General features: G+C 35.2%; 1 protein-coding gene across 3 annotated transcripts in view; it reads right to left on the bottom strand.

The window, feature by feature from the left end:
- Window positions 1–21953, bottom strand: part of SYT1 (synaptotagmin 1) — a 348414-nt gene that overhangs the window by 209674 nt on the left and 116787 nt on the right. For all 3 annotated transcript variants that reach the window (XM_069858107.1, XM_069858125.1, XM_069858116.1), the window contains exon 2: window positions 18288–18349. The gene's annotated coding sequence lies outside the window, so the exon portion shown is untranslated. The remainder of the gene's footprint in view (window positions 1–18287; window positions 18350–21953) is intronic.

Raw genomic sequence — 21953 nt, 5'->3', positions numbered from 1 at the left:
TCTGGAATCTTCTGCCTCAGTTACTTTAGGATATGATTACTCAGCTAACATTGCATATACTTGAAGCGAATGGAAAGGCTTGTTTATTACTAGTGATTCCTATTTTCAAGTATTTGACTTAAAAATGTACTTCTGTTTGGTCTTCCCATGTGTATCGGTATCTACAATGCATCTACAATTATACTACATTACAATAAGATTAAAGTAATTCTATGAAAAAATACATGAAAGATTTGTTGGATGCTTTTTCATCATAAAATATTTGGCTTGTGTCCATTAAATATTAAGAACTGCTGCTTCTTTTATTATTTTCACCACTGTATGGTTAGAGATTATTATTTTGGAGTTTTAACATCAAAATAGGAGAAAGCATTCATTCTTATGGACATGAACTTACACACATTGTTATACACAAATGTAAAGATACATATGCATAATTTAATAGAGGCATATATGTTTTCATGAACAGAAAAATAAATGTGCAATAACTTCTCTCTCTGTTTCTCTCTCCCCACACATTTCAGCCACAAATTTATATGAATACATATAACTGGGAAAAAATAGTACACATGGCTCTCAACCACAAGGATTATCCAAATTTAATCTTTTTCCAAGAACAAGTATCTGAATACAGAATTTCTTTCACACAGGACTGAAAATGTGTTTTGTTTCCTATGTTAAAAACACAATTGTTTTTTTCATTGAAAATACTTGTTGGATACGTAATGAATAATGAAACATTATAATGATGAAAGCATTATTTCTAGTGATAACCCTTTGAATTATCAACAGAGCATTACTTGCTAACATAGTCTGTTATGACATGTTAGACTCAGACCCAGGTTTCTCTCATTTGTAATTCGGGATGGATATTTAAAAATCCAGCGATACAAAGACTATTTTGCAAAAAATTAGTTTTTTACATCTACTGGTGGCTTTTTCATACTTATTATATATTCACTAACCTTCCGTTCCCCTTTGTTACTATTCATATATGAAGAATAACACTAATTCACAATGAAATAATTTATGACAACAGAGAATTCACTTGTGTTATCTTTAGACAATACTGAATTCAGGCACTTAAATGGTCTTGGAGACTGCTCCATGTGTTTTCTCACCTGCAGCAGTCATTGCATTAGGTTATGATTTCATTTATTCAGACGTGAATAATAAGCCGAAGGCCAGTCTTTTCACGCCATTAAAATGCATTGCTTTGTAACCCGTTAGCTCATTTTAAACTTTTAATTTGTCCCAGTATAATTTCAATACAAACAGCTCTAAATCAAATCATGGACATTTAGTGAAAGAATACGACGTTCTTTTCATGAGTCTTTTGATACTGAAACAGCCTTGGTATGCAGATTTTGAATGCTTTGGCTTGTTTTGAAGTGGTCGTTTAATACACACACTTTCCACCTTGCTTGGGCTTTCTTGATACATGCCAAGAAGTAAGAGTTATACTCCATTGTAAAACCCAGGGGAATCCAACCACAGTGAGATATTCTTCTTTCCATGGTAGAAACAGGAACAAATTACGTACAGAATGGACAAAAAGCATTTACAATAGAGCAACTGGTTAGCTGAACAAAGCCTGGGCTTGAAACCTTACATTTATAAGGGAACTAAGGTGGTAAGCTCATTTTCATTTCAGTCTAAGGTTTGACAAGTAGATGCCAATCAATGCATGGAAGATTCTAGAGTTTATGTTGCCCACTGTAGTGTATCATGTAGTTTCATATACCCAGGTGTTCCAGCCTTCCAGACAACAAGATTTGTCTGAGTCAGCTCTGAGGAAGTCAGTAATCTAATTCTCATGCTCAGAAAAACTCAAGTTCATAACATCTTTGGGGGCAAAATGGATAAGCCCCTACACTCATGTTTTAGCTGAAATGTGGCTGGAGCAGGGAAAGTGGCAATAAGAAACTGGAACCAAGATAGGATGGAAGCAGAAAATACTGCACACAGAAATAAAAGTACAAAAAAGGAAAAATGGGAGACCATTAAATGCACACTTAAAGGGGGTAAAATATTCCCCAACGTAAATTTGTAGTGAAGAAGAGCAGAATCATGTAGAAGAACAAAGGCAGAATAGAGGAAGTTGATTTTTTTTTTTTAATTTTTTAAATATAAGATTTCTTGAGATTCTAGCTACTTCAAGTAACAAAAACACAGACTGATTATTTTGACAGAAAAATGATGCAACATTTTCCCCCAGAACTGACTCTACATAACTGCGTGGTCACTCTTATTATCTCCTACTTGAAAAACTGACAAGATAGCAAAGCTTATAATCCCCTTTCAATCTCATTAATATGACGAAAAACCAGACATGCTTTACATCTTTTTTCCGTGTTTCAGACTGGAAGCTTTCCAGACTGAAAACAGATCTATTGGTGATAAAGAACGTTCATTTTGCTCAAATGGCAGTTCCAAATATATTTTCTGTAATACAGCCCAGATGTTATGTGCTCATAAAGCAGCAGCTCTGAGAAGCTGTAAGAGGAGTGCCTTTCTGAGAAATTGTTTGTGCACATTTTAGCCAAGCAACTGTTCCACTGGAGGGGAAAAAACACATTTGTGAAATTACATCGACCTTAATAAAACTGCCCTAAAATAAAGAGAAGTGAAAATTAAAAAGGGAAATTTCAAATTAAAGTATCATGCTTGGAAGTTTTATATTGAAAAAATTTATGGAGTTTGTCTTAAAAGCTGTTTTAAATTTTATACACGACACTTATATTTATACATTTTGTCTATGAACTCAGGTCAAAATATGACATGACAGACTTTTGTTATTGCTATTGCATCTAATACTAATGTAAGTAAGTTCTGTTTATGCATCACAATTTATACGTTAAGTACACTGTGGGAGAACAAGAGATACTAATCATAAACGGAAACTTGGAAGTTGCAACTAGATGTGAGGAAAACATTTCCACAAAGAACAATTAAGCTTTGGTACAAGTAGCCCAGAAAGGCTGCAGAAACTCCATTCTGGAAGGTTTTCAAGATTTGTTTGCAGGAAGCGCTCAGTACACATGGTCTAAACTCAAGTTCTGATTCTACTTGGAGCAGCAAGTCATGCTGGGAGACCTCTCAAGGTCCCTTCCAACCTGAACGATTACGTGATTCCGTGGTTTCAGAGTCAATCAAATTGTTTCTCTTGCTTCCTTTGCCAGAGATACCTGCTGATACCAGCTTCCCTCTCAGCACGCAAAATGAGGAACAAGTATTGTGACTAAGTAGTATTTCCTCATTCTCATTGTCTTATGGTTAATCCTCATTCTAAACACATCATCACAACTCAGAGTAATAAGAAAGATTGATACTAAGATTTTGAAACAGAAAATAAAAATAATCAAAATCTATGTGAAGAATTACTATATTTGAGATTTCTGTGTTACACTGAATCAGAAAAGAGCAATTAATGTGATTATAAAGTGCATGCTTATCATACTTAAAAAATAAAGTCATATAAAATGGTTATACTGAATATTTCATCACAAGTATTAATTACAACAATAGTGAATTATTGTTCCAATACTGAGATGCGTTGATGATAAAAATGATATGAACAAACCAGTAGGGCTGATATGAAATATCTTGTAATACCTATTTCTGACAAATCATAAAAATAATCCTGCAAACAAGAAATAATTCACACATATCTAAATAGAAAGAATTATCAGAAAATGCTTCATAAATAAATATCAAAAGCTTTTCAGAATCAAAGTTCAGAATTGTGATCAATGTAAATTTTAAGCTATCTGTTACACTTCTATAATTCTGCAATGACGCGTACTGTGCAGTTCCAAGGCAGGCAATGTAGGGCAGTTATGCAAACAAAACAATGGCAGAGGTTTGGTTTTTTTAAATCTAGAAAAACATGGGAAATTTAATCTAATCTGTTTATTTTTCACATGACGCTAATATTGTATTACAAATATAACAATCATATTACCTATTACATTGTTATTAAGACAAACCTACATTTGTTATTAATGAAGAAAAAAGGAACAGTGGTCTCCTATGACTAACCTTCATGGCAGGCTGTATTTTCATCATTGCAGTTTCCATGATCTGAATGGTTTTAATGAAATTAGGTACACAATAAAAAAAGACCCTAAGAGAAAAGAGCAAAACTCCTAAGTGTAAAATAGTTGCTATTTGGAAAACAATAACTGTTTCTCTAAAAGCTTTCATAGCTTACCATAAAACTTGTGGAGGCAAGAATAAACTATCATAGTGAACTGATAAGATTATTCATACCAGACAGAATTGCCTAACCTAGAAATATAATCATGGTGAGGCCAATAAAAATGCAGTATGCACAGGCGTAAAATATGTAGGCTAAGATGAATTTTGAAGATCAAGACTGATAATTTACTTCTTACATAGCTAATTATAACTAAGTGCTGGACAGTTATCTGCCTGGAAGTAAGACTTGAAAAAAAGTTTTCTGTTTATAAAACTGCATAATTATTTGCAAGTAACTATGGCAACTGCTGTTAACCAAAATGTCCTTTTCAGTGCAGTTTTCAATTATACATATAAACTTCATCTCTTTCCCCTGCCCAAAGCCCTTTCTTTGTTCCTCAAGCTTTGACATAAAATATTAATTTAGGTATAAAGAATGAACATAACTTTTATTGTGGAGCAGAAAGTAACAGCCTAGGCTATACAAATTGATCATTTTCATAGCTGCCTATTACCCCCACTGAAATTGTGATAACTATACACTGTCCAGAAAACAACTGCACTATATGGTTACTTTTGATATAGGGCTATTACGTATTATTCCCAATTCTATTAAGGACCATTATTCTCTCTCTTTTATGTACTGAATTTCAAGAGACCATGAACATGACCTACGGTGAAAAGACTTTCAAAAACATAGTAATAAATTTAAAAAATAATCCCACATCTTTTCAAGTGCCACTTACAGAAGTCTAAAGAATTACAGAATGTAACCACTTTAAATGGTATGGTAATTCTGTTATTCTCATAGTCAACAGCTAAAACATCACCTTGGAAAAACATTCAAAGTTTCACCTATTCATTTGTGAACCACTCTGTATTCCTTCAATATTTTTGTTTAAGCTGCACTGTGATCTGGAAAGTCCAAGTAGGCATCATAGTAACAGACATGGAAATAAACTAATCTCTTCTTCCACAATCATAAATATCTAAATCACCTACCTACAGAAATAAGGCTTAAAGAAACCAAATATTTACTAATCGCCCACCACTGACAGAATGGCAAACTTAATTAGGCAAACTTCCTCTGCTGGACTACCTCAGGTATGCATCTTTAATTAAAAAGCTTTAAAAAATTACCTATTTATCTTGACAGCTCTACTGGAATAAACGGGTGGCATTTTAGTAATTATAATTCAAAGGCATCACACAGTGCTTTGAATTGGATAGGCTCAGTCTCTGGGGAAGGGCCATCTAAAAGCAACATTACTGTAACCTGGGGGTGAACTGATTGCTCGTTTTGATAACAAGTGTTATTCACTGTGAGCAACAGTTTCCAAAACCAGGCATAAAGACAAACAGTGTAAGTGGGAGAAGAGTGCAGGAGCAAACCCAAGCAGACTACAACATGCTATTCTGACTTCCTGCTCTGGATGTGACAGGTTTGGCATCAGCCAGTCTCAACAGTGGCGACTGAGAAACAGCAAGCCAGCTTTTCCAAAGCACAGGGTATCTTGGCACGTATGATGATCACGAAAAACTCCTGAAGTAATTTTCACGGTCTCAAGTTTCAGTGCTAACAAATATTTACTAGTGACCTATATATCCAAATACAATAAACAAATACAGAATGAAATAATAAATGTAAAGAACATACATAGTAAGATGCACAACACCAAGAATACTGTCATATCAAGCACAACTAAATAAGAACAAAAAAAAAAAGGAAAAAAAGAGAAACAATGCCAAAACAACCAAGGAGAGCAACACCCCAACCCTTGCCCCATATAAGAGAGTAAGATCCTCTAGAACTGACTCACCTTCTTTATTAGTATGATTTACCTAGCTAGAATTCCCATCCTATCTAGCAACAATGATTAATTCTATTAGAATTCTGTTTTTTAATCCACTGAAGGAGAGAAACAACCTCTCTTGGAAAATCAAATAAGAGCTTCATGAAAAGGCTATAAGCAAACAAAATCTGAATCTTTCCTCACAAAACTTCCCCATTTGTATAAAATATATAGACAGGCAAGTCCTAACACACAGAAATACATACACTCTCTTATATAGTCAAGCTGTTTCAGGATGCTTTCCATAAAGGTGCTGAAGTTGAGTGAGGTGCATGTACTATTATTAGTTTCCCAAAAACCGAACTGGATTACAATTGCTCACTAATGGTGTACAAAAACTACACATCCAAAACACGTCTGAAACCATTTAATCTGTCAATGAGCATCAATATAAACCACAGACACCTAACTGAAAACATCTGAGATGGCATTCTACATAATTTCAGAGTTAAACAACCATTGCCTGCAGATCAGACACCATTTGTCATTGCCAAATATTTCTACATTTTTTAACTGGAAGAAAAATATAAAGCTTTCTGAATGACTACTCAGATTGTGGGCGAAAATGACAGAAGTTCTAAAAGAATATACTGGAGGTCAAGGCAACCACAAGAAACAAACGACTAGTGGCATTTTTTCATCAGGGCATCTAGAGGAGTTTACTAGTATTTTGACAAAATTTGTACCTTCATTCTTCTAGGTCTAAGCTGCCATTGCTCTTGTTTACCAATATAGCTAACATAACTGTAACAAATATCCTTTCCATTATATCTTTTTACATCTTTCAGATGTACATAAATAAATACTCAGCCTTAAATAAACAAATATTGAGCCTTCAGAATGTAATTCTTGGGCTCTTCTCTTACACGTACTGCTATTACGTCTTAACTTACCAAAGAACATCACCCTTATTTCATCCTGCAAGCTCTTATTACTTTCATTTCAATCTCTTGCCAATTAAATTTCACCCACTCAGAGAAGAGTTAACAGTACATGTATTAAGCATCTTAACTGAAAGCAGTTACTATGGAGATCTTTTTTAAATCTAAATAACTGTGATCTTTCTTCCTTCGTCTTCTGTATTACCACTACAATTCCCTAATTCTTTATTTTCTATCCATTTTCTATCCAGTACAGCATACTACATTATATAACTATTTCTATATGTAGTCTAAAAAAAATTCTGGTCCCTGAAAAAATTTATGAGCAAATCCTTCTTTCTACTGGCACCACACCAAGTCTAAACATGATAAGTGAACTTAAGAAGTCAACAATGTGACAGCTGATGAATGCTTTTACTTAGAAACATTCTGACACCTCCTGTTCTGTAGTTTTGGTGCTTTTTTTCTTGTTGTAAGTCAGGTGTCTGACTGTTTGTGACATCTACAATTGTGACTGGAACCCAGAGTTCATCTGCTCCTCCTACTTATTCCCATTTGAAGTACTTTTTGAAAAGCTCATATATAAACATTATCTAGATCTCCTGCAAAGTATTTCTAACTCCTCAGTTTGATAAAACCTCCATAAGGCAGGCTGCACCATAGTACTAAGTCAACTGACGCAGCTCCGGTCACTCTAAATCTGTGACTTTCAAATTGTTAAATGAATTGTCCAACTATCCTGTCATATAAATTTCTGCTGAAGAAGTTGTGGCAGCACTTATATTGTACTCCTAAGCTAAAAAACTGATGAAGCAACATTTTGGTAAGCAGAATACATGTCTAGGAATAGGCAAGACTTAACGGTGAAGGTATGCTGTATGCTGATCCACCTCCCAAAAGCCACACATTATGTTCGGCAACACAGCAGTGTTGAGTGCTATAGAAATGCCTTTACTCATATCTCAAACATCAACTTTATGAAGAATCCTTAGAGAAGGATCCTTCAATGCATCCTCATAGCCATGATGTTTTTAAGCAGCAGTAGATTCACAACTGACAAACAGTTCTAGTGTATTAACCGCTCTCCTTGTACCATGCAGTTCATGATAAACTGTAACTGTCTCTCCTTTAGTGACCAATAGATTAACACACAAACCCAATTTATTAGTCAGTAGACATAGACTGTTCAACAGCTTATTGAACCCTGTACACATTTTCTAAAATCTCCTGTTGATACTGCACAGAAATGGATGCGCTGTTTCTGAAAAATAACAACTTGCTTAATCATCCGTATTTATTATCAGTGTTGTATCTGTATCACTCGGATGACTGATAGTTGCACTTTGGTGGTGGTGTTCCTGGGAAGCTAATATTGAAGAAATGCTGTAATCTTGATGAAACAGAGTACAACAAATAAAAGGACAATTAGGATTAATAAAAAGAGCTTTATTCAGTCTGTAGAAACACGTAGATAAGTCAAATAACCCCTAAAGGTTTCATAATCTTATCACAACATTTTAGGCTTTACAGGCTAAGTCTTAGAGATGCCTTTTCACAAGCCTAATACTGTATTTTTAATAGTACACTTTTCTTCACTTAAAACTCATAAAATTCAGCTTCACTGTAAAAGTGAATAATTTTCCAGAGCTTCTGGTTGATTTATTTCAATTCAGCATTGGAATTTCAGCTGAGAGAAAGCTATTTGACAACTGAGGACATAATGTTCCAGCAAAACAGAGAAAAAAAGCAAGACAGACACAGAGAGCAAAACTGAGAGCAGACATGCATGCATGCAAGAAGAAAGGGAAGAAACACAAAAATGAGGGCTTTTTTAAGCTCTTAGTAAGATATCTAATCAGCAGAAAACAGAAGCTCTTCAAACAAATCACGCATAGCATGCTATAGGCAGATAATTTGCAGAAAGCATTATATACTAAAGCTAAGAATTTAACAGCCAACAAAAAGTCACGGAAATAATGTATTTATGTATCATCTATAAGCAAATTTAGTGATCTCTATATGAAGCAATGCAAACTTAGCCTCATTCCCATAGTATATAGAAAAAGAAGAATAAGTAGAAGCAAAGATACTAAGAGAGTTTGCTGACTGGGATACAGAGATGCCCAAAGATCTCTGAGCTTATGCCAAGGAAACAAACAGAGTGAATAGGTACAAACTCCAGGTTCCCTCACACTTCTATAGTATAACAGTAAGATATCTAGGCATGGGGAGGAAGACATGTACATATGAAAACAAGCACTTTCTCTCTGTCTAGATACATTGTTGATCACATAAACAGGTACCATCTCGAGTCCCAGCTTGAGTACCTCTTTGCAAGCTCAGTCACAACCTAGTTACAGCACTCCAGCAGATGTAACTGAAAGAAGCTGTGCTTTATCCCTATTGTCATCCTTTTGAAAGCACTGCTATGAAGAAGATCAGGGACTATGGAAACTACAAGAAAACAAATTAGGTGATGCTGGGGAATGAGGAATTTTTTCCAGATAAGTATGGTCAAGGTATGTCTAGAAAGGAAACTAAGATTTAGGTAGAGCTGCCAATAAGGGAGAAATATGGGAATAGAAACAAAAAATGTAAGAAGAAAGCAGAATGAGAAATAACATAGAGCTAGAGGTTGTAGTAGTATGTAGCAGATTAAGATAATTATACCAGGGTTTTCCTCTTCCCTAGCCCCACCTAATTATTCAGGCTTGTAAAATCTGCTGTTTTTTCCCAGGAGAATGAATAGGGGAGGCAGGGAAAGTTTATATTGGCAAAAAAGCATCATGAAACTCTGATGTTTGCAGGATTTGTTCACAGTCTTATGCAGGTATTTTCAAGATTAAAAAACACCAAGCAAGCCAATTATTTTTTTTAAGCCATAGTTACTTAACAGCAGATATAATCTCAGTTTCTTTTAACATACATCAAAATAATTAGGTACTGATTAACACATTTATCTAACAGACCAACACACTGGCACCTGCTAAGAAGTATGTGCTGCTGAACAAATCAATACTCAGATCAGTTTAGAGTCTGAAAGTCTAATGGTAAGTAACAGCAGTACATAGCTCTGTCATTCTCCAAAGGCTTCACAATACTGGAATGCTATCAGGTCATTCTTTTCCTGCCAGTAACAATACTATCAATTTCACCTCAGGATTGAATCCCAAACCCTCTGGAAAATTGTTAGGTGCCACCATATCAATTTTTAAAAGGAAAGATACTCAATAGGGTTTAATTAAGTTGCTCATGTCCATTAACATATCCTTGGAAAATTTCAGTATGAGATACCTGGCATGCCTTTTCTTTTTTTTTCTCTTTTTTCACTCTTTTTTTCCCCTTTTTTTTTGGTCTACATAAGCACTTCTGAAGCTGTGAAGCAAAATTTAACAGAAAAAAGGATCCTCACATGAATTAAAAGTAAAATTAGTTATGTGAAGTTATTTTTCAGAATAGCACAGTGAAATTATGACACAAGATACACACTAATGAAAATAGTACCTCCAATAATCATATAAAAATGCTTGACAAGTACAAGAAACACTTCCCTCTACTTCAGGATAGAACTTAATAGTGTGATCCCTATTAGTACTGCCACAAAGAGACTGGAAGAAATGAAGTCTCATTATTGATCAGCCATGAAGGACAGCCAGCAAACAAATGGGAAAGTACACCTATCACACGCTTGCGAATGCCAGTAAGCTGTGAGAGCCATCGTGTACGATCCATGAAGGGGTCAGATAGTATCACATCACTTCCCACATGCTCAGAATCACTGGTTCCACTTCAAAGGCAGTTAGTGTAGAATTCTAGTTGTGATTCTAGGCTGCTCAGCAGATTATTAATATAAATGACAATTATTACTTCTGAAGGAAACATAAAATACATAAAATACATGTGGAAACAGAACAGAGAGTGGGCTTGCAAAACTCTTGTGCATTAGCAATGGCTTCATAAGTCACATATAACCGACCTTTTTCTGAACAACTGTTTTGTAAAGGAAGTTAGGTTTCAAGTTGTTTCATTCTTTCTAAATGGATATAGAACTAGTCCACAAAGATTGGAATATAGACTGGTTTTCCAGAGTGCTATTGGAGCATCTACACTGACAGCTCATAGCTCCAGACACTGAGGCCACAAACAGATTTCAGAGAAAATACAAAAATACAGATATAACAATCCTGTATTACCAGCATAGCTGTATACTGCAAATATTTGCATTTTTCTGAGGAGCGTATGGCTTCATATATTAAAAGCTACTGATTCTATTCTCCTTAAGAGATGTCTAAGTGCATAATTATAAAGATTAGATATAATTCCCATTTTAGAACCTCCCTAAATGCATATTTGCCCAATAGACCATAACTCTCCAAAAGGAATCATTGTTATCTGCAGGATAAACTATTAACAGTTTAATAGCTAGTGGGTGATTAACTAAAGGTTTAGTGCAATTTGAAGTTCTTAAAATTATTATCACTGAAGTAAAATTAGATTTTTAAATAAACTCTGTTGGTGTTAAGCTTTTCATTTAAACTAAAGATTCAAACACTGAGAGATGCTTCTACAAGCAAAATTCCATAAAAAATGGTTAAGGCTGCACAGTCTAAGTGACATCTTATTCCTTTTTCCTCATCCTTCTTCCTAAAACAAACGTTCTGACTTGGCATCACAGCTTATAAGGATGAGTGAAATAGGCTTATGGTATGAAAGCAGCCCGGGCACTATTTCTGCTAGAAATGAAAAGGTATTGGAGAGCTATTATGTGAAAGATCAAAGTGTACTGATGTACAGTACTACCAGAGACCTCCAGGCTATCATACATTTCTCACAATATCGCCAGACTACACAATTAATGTTTGGGAGTTATCCATGGAAGCTCTAGATCCTGCATCCACCTGACTGTGAGAAAATCTCATCTTTCAATAAAAAATATACTCCTAAACCTCGAGATTTTTGGAGAGAATTAAAGACTTATAGAAATAAGGCAGTAATGGGAAAAACTCCCAAATATATGGCTTATGGAAAAAACAGGATCTTATTATTTTTAATGGCTTAACTAAAGTTTTTTAACTGACAAGAATTAGAAACATGGCCTATATATTATGTTCTTTATGACCAGCATGGTCAAAAATTTGTGCCTTCAGCTCAAATCACTGTCATTCCATTTAGTAGTATAGCTATAAGAGTCATGATTATGAACTACATCAATCAACACTGCTGTAAGAGCCCTTGTGCAGAAGCTCCTCTCACAGCATAACTATGTCTTTAGCTCTTTAGCTTGCAGTACAAAACTGAAGGAATAGCAGCAGAAGCACACTGCAGATACACTGCTAATAGATTTGATATATTCCAGCGCACTCCTCATCAGTCCTAAATTCTAGATGTTCTGAAATATATTCCTGCCCCACCCCAAAAATCCTCATCCAAGAAAACATGTTTTTCCAAATATATTTAATTTTTAATTTGAATTATTTATTGCAAGAAAACTTCTGCAGCATCCAGTTTCATGTACATCAGATATCAAAATGAACATAGTAGATCAACATCATAAAATATATTTTTATGTGCTAACTTTGGTAATGGCTTCACAAAAAATTTTTGTTTACATGGGAAAGCGATTAACTGAATTTCCTATTCTCTTTGCATTTTCAGAGATAAACGTCAATGTACTTGTAGCTTAAAGATAAGAATGCAAACAGGTTTAAGAGGCATCTTTTTTCTGATTAAATTGGTTTGAAGGAGTTTCATTCACATAAGAAAACTGACAAAATGTGATGGTTATAATGGCTATGTGTCTTCAAAATAAGATTTATAGTGCAAAAATCTGAAAGAAGGAAACAAAGAAAATTATCATTAAAGAACAAACTTGTTATTTGGAGAGGATCCAAAACTGCCAAACAATGCTCCTGAGCTAACTCCATTCTAGGGAGTCACTTTAAACTGTGTGCATGCAATCATCTGTATTGTACTAGTTACTTTTTTAGTTAACCTTCCTGTACCATAAATGTGAAATAGTGGAATTGAGAAGAAAATCTGTCCTCTTAGTTCCTAATCAAAGCCTAACTCACTACAAGAACAGTGAAAGAACAGCGACAGAACTGGTTATCTCCAATTCCCTAATGAAATGTGGGCTAGAATTTTGCTACCAGGAATTACTAAGATACATATCCAAAGCTAACCTGATAGTCTTCAAAAGAGGATCGTGCAAAGAGATTAAGAATTAGAAACAAAAGGTAAGTACAGATTAAAGCTTGCTCTTGCAATAACAAACAAACAAACAAACAAACAAACAAACCAAAAAAAAACCCCAAAACCAAACACCAAACTGCCCCCAAAAAGCAGCAAAAGCAACACTGCAGATGACTACTCATTTTGTTTGACTGTATTTAGAGACAGGACTACAAAAGCATTTACCAACATCAGCAAAGCTGCATTATGATGACAAAGTATAATTCTTCTTATAGAGAGATTTTAATCACAAATATTAAATACAGTCAGCAGCTATAAAGTAAAAACAAAAATCAAAACAATCAACATCACCATTCAAAAACATGGATAACATACAGTCATAATAAGAGCTGCAGGAGAAAAGGAAATTTGACATTAAAACTCCTTTGATATGTGAACCACAGAAGTAGTTCATTATACTAGCTCAGTAATTGTGTGAAACTGCTGCCATGTGTATACGCAGTATGATTTTATGCAAAAAAATTTCCCCTTTTTAAACGGGAACTTGATGTTACTCTGAAAAAGCCTGATTTAAAATCCCAGTCAAGTTGATCTTTAATGCAATGTTTAAAAATATCAACTTACAGTTCAGGAACACAGTACACAAGACAAGAAAACAAGCACATGTTAACCCTACTGATGGAAGCTGGCTTGTGAAATTTCAATGACCAAATTAAGGTAATAAATGTTCTGGTTTTAAAACCTAATATGCAAAGGTGGTTGAAATCTACTGCAGCAGCATCAGCCCATGCATTTGGCTTCTACATTTAAAAAAGGTGGTTATTTATTTCACTATTTTGTGGTGGACAAAGAAGCAGTTGGTAAAGACACTTGCATTTCAGAATAAATATATACAATAACATTGAAAAACTGAAAATACAACACAGATTTCCAGTGCAAAACTTCCAAGTAATAGAAAAAGTATCAGCCAATAATTTATTGAAATCATTAAATGGCTGAAATGGTTCAATTCCTAGCTGAGGAAAATATGATTACATGACTTCTGGGGCACTTGGAAAACACATCATTTGAAAATGTGTCTAGAAAAGCATGTGTTTACAAATTGAAGAAAAAGCTGAGAAGCTGCAGCAGATAAATTAAACAGTAGAGAGTAATCAATCACGGTGCTAAAATGATAGATGACAACTAAACTGAAACTCCAGGGAAGTACAAACACAGAGCCATTTTGCAAAATTAGGTTGCATAACTAGCATACCTCAAAGCAGTACAGAATCTAAATCGGTGTCAGAGATCTCACGTTAAAAAACGCAAAGCTGTGTCTCTAACACAAGATCGATAAAAAAAGAAAAATGAGGTTTTGAGGCACAGAATTTTGTAAGCATATGAGTCAGAGAATATACTATTCAGAATACTCTTAACATAACCAAAACAGACAAAATAAAGAAATGTTTACACTATTAAATGTTATTATATAATTTACCAGAAGTTCATACTTCCACTGTGGAAGGGGGAAAAATAGTTAAACTAATTTAAGAGAAGACCTTATTAAAGAATTCAGGTAGTGCAAACACCCAAACGAACTATTTTATCCAAGCCTGCAGTATATGCACATGAATTTTAATAGGCAATGACAAAATCTGTGAGCACAAGGAATGAGGGCACTTCCATGCTGCTTCTAGATTGCAGTGAAAGACTGAAATCATAAAGTAAGGGAAGATTATTGTGATTAGTAGAGAACATTCAGAAATCACAGGCTCATTTCTTTTTGAAGGCTCATAAATTCAGCTCTTACGAAACTGACCCTTCGAAATCCAAGGAACCCTTCATTTAGCTATTTCATCTCAAGTACATTACACACCTCCAGGTATAATATGGTAAATTATAACATAAAAGAAAAAAACAAACAACCCCGCCCCGAAGTTTTAAAATAGCTATTAGGGTAAACAATGGTAATACTGTGTGTTCATAAGTTAGTTGTAAGTCTATATGAATTCAGTTCCTCTACATGTCATGGAGTCAAACTCCTGGTTACAATCACTCACAGCAGAGTGTAGTCCGGCCACCTTTCTCCTGCATTAGTGCTTTGTTTGCACAGTCTCCTAATTTATGTTATATTACCTGAATTGTCTTTGTTAAACAAGAAAAATGAAAAAACCTGTTGTTAAGCAGCAGTCACCAAATGTATCAATTATCTGATAAACCAAAACATGTGGTAGATGAAATTTGACTGCTGCTGACTATCTGGGGACAATGGACACCTGTTTTTGAACACATATTGCAAGATTTCTTCCCTCCTCCACAAAGGATGACTGCGAGCTTTTGCACTATCAAAGGCAGATAACAATGGCCCTTGCATTTAAAAAAAAAAAAAAAGAGAACAACTAAAATGCACAAAATATAGCATATATTATGAATTTTATTTTACCTGTTTCTTAATAAGACCAATATTAATTTGAGCTTCTTCCTGTATCTGGGATCCAATATTTTTGACTCTCAGCACTGGAGATTTTAAATTTTAAGTTTTTAATCCAGGTTGAGAACAAGAAATATTTTAAAACAAAGACCTGCAATTTATCAATCATAATGTCAGAAGAATGACTTGTTGCTTAGTGTATGAATAACGTACAGTTCACACGGGTGTTTTAAGCAGCCCCAAAGATAGCATATATGAACTTCCCTACATGGCTGAACGTATAACCTGATCAAACTGGTAACATTGCTCCTCTTTGATGATGGATGAAAGATAAACATAATTTTATTTTTGTTTTATGACTCTAAATAAATTACAAATTACAAATGTTAAATGACCAATGTACAGTTTCATATCTGTAATAATATATTCATTGTTACAATGTTTGTAGTTTATAATCATATTACCACGACTGATAAAATTAACTATCAAAAGGTTCTGTCAACCTGTTCTGCCAGCAGGGGAGACAGAATTTCTATGCGATGGAGTACCAATAATAGTTGATTAATTTTTTCTCCCTATTCACAAATAAATCCACACTATTCTGAAATGGCTGCCTGTGAGTTCTGACCATTCGGCACAGGAACACAAGTAAGGAGAAAATCTTTTGAGTGTCTGCAGTAGTGAAATTTACTTTCTACAAGCAGGTTTATAACAACTCCAGGATTTTTGCATACACACATCAGTTGAATTATACAAATTGCTTGGAATTTCTAATATGCATGTAACTACCAGTCATCTGCTGCCAAAACTTAAGAATTGGGGGAAAAACATAATTGATGTGGTTGAAGGTATCCAACGTGTTACATAAAAACTCCCAAAAGTTCCATGACATCTTTCTGCATGTCAAATAAAATTGCAAGAGTTGACTCATATTACAATACATTACAACTCTTTTCAAACTTTTTAGATATAGATACATGGCACTATTCTGTGCGTTATAACCCTACAATGCCAATAATGCTCTTGGTCTGCAGAATTTTTCACACTAGAAATTGAAAGCTCAAAATCTGCTGAAGACTGGGAGCATTCTGCAAGGCAGCTCTGCCAGGCAGAAGAGTAGATGGCCTTGTGTTAGAGATGGAAGGGAAAACTATGAAGTTGGAGCTGATTAGCTGTGTAGGTACAAGACTGGAAAGATAAAGGGTGAAGAGAGGTGTGATAGCATATAGGGAGTATAAACCACAAGAGTCACGGATAGGGGAAAGAAGAGAAAAAGGAATGAAGGCATGACTGAGAGAAGAAGCAATGGATATTTAAGAGAAACAGATAAGGGTATTGAGAAGGTTTTTTTAAATCTGTTTTTTTTTTTCTCATAATCTTCTGGAACAAATGTATGTTTCGTTATACGTCTAAAAAATGCCTATGGGTAGCAGTTTAGTACACTGGATAAATAACCATACTGATTTTTTAAACAAACATTATGTTGCCCTCAGCGTCAGTGAAATGTCACACATTTCCTTTCATGTTGTCTGATTAAACGTAATGTTAAAACCCACCACTGAACTTGGTCGCTCAGGGAGATATTGGACATTTTTTTGGCTTTTGAAGTTTACATATATTATTTCCCACCAAAGATTTTTATTTTTACTGCTTGCCAAACAATATTCATTTCCATCCAAAACTAGTCTGTTCCATACGCCAGTTTGGCTAAATGAATACAGATTCTGTATATAACAATAATTCCTTCAATTCTACTACATGATATACTATCAAATACACAACCTATAAGCAGAATTGTGCTGAAGAGCACATACTCTCTCTACGTTACTTACTGTCCACATTCTTCTGCCATAGAGTCAGGCTCTATTAGCACCTAGCATAGAGGAACTGTTCTGTTTGAACTGTTAACAGAAAGGCCTTAATATATATCAACCCACTTTGGTTCTCAAAGGATTTTGCCACCTTTTAATACCCAGTAACACAGTAGACTCATCGACTCTCCTATATAACCCTGGGCATATTACCTAGGATTGGCATTTAATGCAGTGTCTCCTCTCTGGTGTATCATGACTGGTACTTCACCAGATTTTTCTCCAAAGGACACCACCAATAACATAGTCCACAACACAACCATGGCTCATTTTCTTGTCTCAGTGAGTAGTCTTAATTTCTCAATCTTTTATAAAGCTGTTGTTATCAAAGGGCAATGCAGTCATGCATTGTGACTGGCCACACTGTGTAGTGAATGGGACAGCTCTGACCAGAGCACTTCAGAGCAATTAATCAGTGATTAAGTAGTTAACAAAACCCCATAAAGCTCTCTTATTAATGTCCTGATGCAACAGGATTTGACCTAAACACTGATGCACCTAATTGTTTTTCTGTAAAATATCAGGTGTGAAATGTTAGTGTAATAGTTGTGTAATACTATTTTTAGCTTGGTATCCTCTAGCATTACAATTCACTTACACTGAGACAAAAGAGGCAATATTTTCAGTTTGGGCAGTGATAAAGACACATTGTGTGGATTATCTCGGCATCTTACCTAAGATGATAATAGGATTAATAAAAGACTACCCTTGTGAAATGAAAGTGAGTTGGATAAAAGGCAGAAATGCTCACTGCACTTATTTCTTTCACTCACTAAAAGAACTGTGAATAGAAATACAAAAATACTGACATACAAAAATACTGAAAATGGAAATACAAATAATGTTCAGCTTCAGAGTAGGTAATCCAGTCACTTACTATTCACAACAGAGACTGCTTGCTTAACTCTCTTCTCTTTGTTTATTCAGGACTCCACGTTCCTGTAAGAAAAAGAAATACATGCATTTATCATCTACATTAAATAAATTACCAAGTTCCATTTGTGCCACAGAAGTTTGCGGTTTTCATATTTAGTTTTGATTTACTGTAAGATTTAAAGCCTTGGATTTTTGTGAGAGTCCAGAAGACAAAATCCCCATCAGTCCTTTCTCCTCAAGAAAAGTTTCCAGTCTTAGGCACTATAATAGCAGCAAAGATGAGACATCCACAGGTTCAGGAGGAAAATCTCTTTTGAAACCTCATTCTAAATTCTAGGCATCTGAATCGCATCTGGGCACCTCCAGCTCTCCCCAGATCAGGGAAGGTGAGAGCCTTTCACACCCGTGAGGTTGGCAATCCTCTGCTCAAAATTAAATTCTTATGCTGTAGTAGATCTTAGCTGGATAACTCCATTAGAATGAGGAGTTAAGGCAGAAACGTGTACCTCCAATGACAGCCATAGTCTCCCCTACTGCTTCTGGAGGAGAGTGGGACATGCCACAGAGGGGTGTTTGATACCTCACCCCCACTGTTTCATGCAATTAGCATAATAAACACTGATCACAGCACATCAGCTGCTTAGCCTTTCTTGGGTAGTTTACAGGCATCACCACAGAGGTAAGTTTTAATGCAGGATTTGAAGGAACACAGCACACTGCCTTTGCAAATTTTTACTACTAATTTTCACGAATAATGGTTGCATGAGAGAAGGCTTAAAATTGGGACCAATGGGCAATAAGGGTTGCAATAAGGGCAACAATAATGTGAAAAAACAGGCAGGATCTAGCTGTGAAGGAATTTAAAATGCAAAGATGACCAATGTTGATGCAGTTTAAAAAAGGGAGACAAGTGCATGGTTACCAAGATAGGTCAAATGTATTTTTAATTTTCCACCAACTCAGTCAGAGGAAAATGAAACTACCATTATTTAAAATTGTCAAACTCCATCCTATCAACCCTTACTCTGGTCTTTTAAAAAGGAAAATCATGATTCCTTCCAGCATCTCACTCTAAATTAACCAGGCCACCATCTTTCATGACCTACATAATAAAAGATGCAGAACATAACTGAATAAAAAAAAAAATCTAATTTCCCTTTCTGTTTTAGTAAAAAAATGTTTCTTTCTGCATAGTTCTGCCAATCCCAGAAATCACCCACTTGCATGTCAGTCTACTGAATAAACCAGTCAGACAACATGTAACAACAGTTTGAACTGAGGGCAATACAGTTCATGAGCTCAAAGCATACCATATTATCTTATTAGCAAGTTTTTAACTTTTTTTAACTGTACGGATTAGCTCTTCTGTTTAACCTATTTTGTTATGACCTAGACATCAGTGACAAGTTGTGGAACACTCAAACAATGCACAGTTAGCTGGACAATGATATGAAACCCTTATATTGAAAGGGTTAGAGTAATTTAGAAGCTGGTGGAACCAACTCACTTCTTCCCCAGAGTTTGTAGTACATTTGGCAATAGCCTCAGCAACCCTTACATAGCATGGTGCTCCTTATTAGCTGTATAAAATGTCCTGGTACAGACCATGACAGAACTAATCTGAACTACTGTATTCAAATACCTCTTGAATGGGTTCAACCAAAACTTTGCCTCCCCCTGTCATTCACGCCCTCCCAAACTGAGGGATTTGAAATTCAGACCCTCTCATGGACAGGTTTCAATTAAAAGCTCTCATCTCAACCTAATCATGGGTTTCAGAGATGGGGTTTTGGGTCAGGTCTTCATGTATATCTTCCATTTGAGTGGAGGTAGCTGGAAGTGACTCAGAGAAATTAGCACACAGAGTCACACCCACTCTGTGGTACACTTTCTCAATCTTCCCCTGTTTCTCTAAGCTGTCTGTGCCAAGCTGTGTCATATTATTACTCCGCCTTTTAGAAAATTAACTATTTCCTTCTGCCGTGAAGAGAGAAAATGGAAAATAAAGAATATACAGTTGTTTTCTTGAGTATTAATTGGAAATAAATGAATAACAGTACAAGTTATGTGCTAGATTACAGAAACAATCTAAGCAAAACCATGAATAAGTGTGGTCCTTCATTAGCACAAACAGAGATAACCTGCCTGCTCTAGGCTGACAGTTTCCAAAACATATAAAAAACCACAAAGCAGATCTGGAATAAATAACTAAAAACTGATCAATAAAAATCCACAGTAAGCAAGGAGACTAAATTCAGCACTCTTTGCAAGGATCTGCAGAGCTAAAATACATGGAGAAAAAAAAAACCAGGAAAGATTTGCATTTCTAAAGATCAAAAAAATTACGAGAGAAATTCAACTGTGTTTCTATCACTTACTATTAAACATAGGCTATTTTCTTATGAGATGTGTTGGAAGATTAATTCATTCAGCCTTGGTTATCGACTCCTGTGGGTCTTCAGTGCAGGAGATCCCCTGCAGTGACAACTGTATTTCCAGAGCTACAAATAGCATGTGTCATACCACTAGTATCTTCCAAGGCTCTGTTTTCATTTCAATAATATTTGCAAGGGAAGGCTTTTCCTAATGAAACCATTGGAAATATCAACAGAAACACACTTTGATATGCCTGAATACATCTTGTAATATCCCTTTGAAGAGTAATCTATATTTTACAAATAGTATCTACAGAAGATACTTTAGGGCATATAATTTTAGGGTAAGTAATCATGTAAATGATCTGCAACTTTTACTTTAGTTAGTCATAAGGATATACAAACGCAATCAAAACAAAGCCTTTTTAGTTAATTCTAAGCTCTCTACTCCCATTTACCTTCAGTGGCAATCAATTATGGAAATAGTTCCATAAAGCTGGGGTAGAAGAACTGGACCTCTAAAATAAAGTTCAGTCACCCAGACTGCATTGAAGAACACACACACATGGTTTTGCTCATGGAAAGAAATCCAACTCCATTGCAAGGAAGGGATCTTTTTTCAGTTCTTCTCAGAAACTCCAGTTTAATTCATACAGAAACAGAGTAGTTTTACAATTATTACAGGTGACAATGAACATTTTTGGCATCACAGAATCATGGCAAAGATAAGCCCCTTCTATTACTTGCTTCACTTTTCATTGTGAACTGTAATATAAAAGATGAAAAGGAAATTGTATGGTGATTAAAGATTTCTCAAGGTCCCTTAGGCCATCTGCAGCTTCTTTATTCTACTACTATTTTTACAGCCAGGAAAAACTGTATAATCTTTTACAAACTTCATGAAGAAACAACTTCTGTCTGCTTAGGACTATGGGCTAAACACTATATAGTAGAGCATATGGCAATCATTTGAATACTTTTCTCTCCCTTCTTTCAAACACTGAAAAATAATTTTGCGAACTGAATGTCTGTACTCTGGACTAATAAAGACCTGCTAATACATCATCATTATGTTTTAGTGACAGTTTGAGAGCACAACTGGACAAAATATTATGAAGAAATCAGTTTCAGGTTTGACAGCGACTTAGCTCTGGTTTGCTGAGGAGTTTTTTTGTCTGTCTTTCAGACCTGAGGTCATCTTTTCATGTGGCCCATCTGGGAGGTTCTGAAGAAGCCATTTTGAAATTTTGGGTGGCAAAATGAGAAAATATAAACTGGAATTAAAAAAAAAA

Source organism: Phaenicophaeus curvirostris, chromosome 1 (genome assembly GCF_032191515.1).
Source record: "Phaenicophaeus curvirostris isolate KB17595 chromosome 1, BPBGC_Pcur_1.0, whole genome shotgun sequence".
NCBI classification, from domain to species: domain Eukaryota; kingdom Metazoa; phylum Chordata; class Aves; order Cuculiformes; family Cuculidae; genus Phaenicophaeus; species Phaenicophaeus curvirostris.
The sequence above is the reverse complement of the archived record's forward strand: the minus strand, read 5'-3'. Positions and strand labels throughout refer to the sequence as shown.